General features: G+C 36.9%; 1 long non-coding RNA gene across 1 annotated transcript; it reads right to left on the minus strand.

Annotated features, from left to right (window-relative positions):
• Window positions 1-707: 707 nt before the first annotated feature.
• LOC109244439 lies at window positions 708-2679 on the minus strand. The gene is made up of 3 exons (XR_002070697.1): window positions 2217-2679; window positions 1275-1331; window positions 708-1037 (listed from the first exon to the last, which is right to left on the minus strand). It is a non-coding gene; the product is annotated as an uncharacterized LOC109244439 (long non-coding RNA).
• Between the last annotated feature and the right edge of the window lie 253 nt (window positions 2680-2932).

Below are 2932 nucleotides of genomic sequence, written 5' to 3' on the forward strand. Positions count from 1 at the left end.
ACATGAAGTCCAACTTGTTTTGTATGTCGCCTAGTTTTATCATTTTTGAGCAACCTATGTTAAGTCTAGAACTGTCCAAAATAGAGGTCCAAATGCCTCCTGGGCCACAGGCATGGGATGGGTAGTGCACGCATAAGAAACGATTTAGAATCAATTAGTGCGCTCTAGGTAACAAACTTAAAGATAGTAATCGGGTAGCAGGAGATGATAGTCTGTGCCTGCTGAATAATACGAGTAACATCCCACCTCGAGGGAGTTACAAAGTATTATTTATGTTGCACGGGGCGATACTTTAGGCTAAAAAACTTAGGACCCTCCCCCCCCCCCCCCATCATGTCTTCAAATCAAGTGTTTGTTCTTGATAATAAAACTGCCCAAACTTCTTATTTTCTCTCTGTCGTTGTTTATCTGACTAATTCATATAACTCGAGTTCGGCCGGGACCCACAGTTGTGGACCTCGAAGAGTGCCTAATACCTTCTCTTCGAGGTAATTTGAGCCCTTACCTGATCTTGGTGACGCAAACTGGTTAAACCAGAGTTATCCGCAAATAGGTGCTCTAACGCACCTCAAACCCGTTAGGTGGCGACTCTCTCTTTTAACACCTTCCTTAAAAGAGTTGCCACGTGTCGAACCCGATTTCGCAAGATAAAGAGGCGCGACACAAGCATATATCAGAAATCATGTATCTCGTAATATATTCAATAATAGTTCATTAACCCAACATAATAATTCATATATGAAATGATAAATCAAGGGAGTGAAAACATGCTCATAATTCTATATTTTTCTATAATTTCGTTAAAATGAGAGATACTTCAGCCAGAGTCGATAAACTTTCTGACACCATGGGTCTATCATGGCCGTCTGACAACCCCGTCAACTAGGTTCCCTTCTAGAGGGTATAAGTGTGATATATACCGGTCTATCATATAAGGTGCACCAGGTTTAATGATCCCGACGTTAGATAATGGCGATCTGGCCAAGTTGATTCTCCAAGCCATTTTCTTTATAGCACAATATGTTTTTACCCTTCTTCTATCAAAATTAAATTCAAAATAAGAAGAACAAATCATAAATAAACTAACTCCAAAGTATATTAATTGTAATAGAAACCATGTATTAAAGCGTCATTTGGCATATATTAACATACCAGATTATACTATTGCTTGTCCATATGCAAGTAAATAGCTTTTGTCAAAATACTTTTTATGCAAGAAACTAGTTTCAAATATGCTATAGTTGAAAATCAAATATGGAAGAGTCATTACTCACAGTACTATTGCCGAACAACTCCAAGTTGCTTCCAATAATCGCGTCGTCAAATATCAACTATCCAAAATACAATACAAGGTTTGATTAATTATTCTTAAACTCATGAATTTACATATTTCTAGTGATAAAAGCTTATAAGTTTTCGATCCCCCTTTCAACTATTGCACCAAATCACTTTTCTGTACAAATAGTTTGAGGGGCAACTCTAGCATTCCTACCTAAAGTTTTGTTCTAAAAAAAATAATTTCAACATTCTTTAATAGCAGGTTATCAAAATTGCGCTTCATACTCGGAAATGTCTATATTTGGCTGTTGTGTGCATCAATTTAGTTATTCCTAGTCATCTTCAAAAGGAATTTCTGTCTTTATTCTATTCTGGAAAAGAACATCTTTTCTCTTTTTCGCTTTCTGATAATTTGCTACCTAATTACTTTGCCCCAAAGTTAACGTTTTCCAATTTTTCATAATTGACTTTGTAAGTTTCAGCTATTACTGTTAATTACTCCTAGAAAAAGATGAGATCGATTGATGGGTAAAAAAATTTCTCATATACACCTGAATGGAGGAGCAATAACATAGTTAGGAATTTGGGTCTTTGCTTGCAACGTTAGCCTTAGATTTTGCTTCTAGGTTTCTGGTTCTTGTTATTCTTTCCTTCTTCTTTCTTTTATATTCACTCTCTTCTTTTTCCTTTTTTATTGGAGAGTTGCTGCCACGATGAAACCAGCAAAGATGGTTTTTTTTTCTTCTTTTATAAACCTTCATAGACCACCTCCTTCGTTCTCTCTCTCACCGCATCTTTCTCTGTCTTTCTTTTCCCCTTTTTGTTTATTTGTTATAAGAAAATAAAAAAGCTAATAGGATAAGAGTTGATGGGCCGCTTGTCTTATGAGCTGGCCAAGGCCCAGTTCGTTGGTCATTACAGGATCTTAGAAAACTTACCAACTATAGTTCATTTGCATGACTGCGCCAAGATATCATTTTCCTCCTCAGTAAAATTTACCACTGGTTTGCCGTTAATCAGCTCGTAAGATCTGGGAGGGAGTCGGATTCTGCTCCTTGGTTTTGGGGTTTTGATTCCTATGGCACATATGTAAGAATTGTCGCCATTAATTTTACTTTGAGAGATAGCAGTTTTATTAGCAGTAGTACTTTCATGATTTTTTGTGTTCAAAGTGATTTGCGGGTTTTGATTTGAAAAGGAAAAAGGGGGCGAGGGGTTTGGGGAATTTTGATTATAAAAAGAAATTTCACTAATGTTTGTGGGTTGGGGAGTAAAGGATTTGTGATTTGGGATAAGAGATGTTTTCGGAATCTGGGTGGGGATTAAAGGCGGTGGATCTGGGGGACCATTGGGTCCATTGATCGGAGGAGGCCGTGGCCGAAACAGTAACCCAAATTTCGAGTTCACGTGAGAGAAGAGAGGGTTTGCCAATGTTACCGTTGCTCCATTTACGTTCCTTAAAGTTCACAACTTTATTGAGCAACACAGACAAAAAAAGCTAATCAGATGGAACTTAACAAATAATAAATAGGTTGAATGCAGATAAAACAAAGTCATACCAATATGGTAGAGTTTGATGAATAATTTAACAATCACAAAGTTATTGCCAATCTGATAAATTTTATGATCAATTTAACGAATATGTCGGATGCAG

This window comes from Nicotiana attenuata, unplaced genomic scaffold (genome assembly GCF_001879085.1).
Source record: "Nicotiana attenuata strain UT unplaced genomic scaffold, NIATTr2, whole genome shotgun sequence".
Classification (NCBI taxonomy): Eukaryota; Viridiplantae; Streptophyta; class Magnoliopsida; order Solanales; family Solanaceae; genus Nicotiana; species Nicotiana attenuata.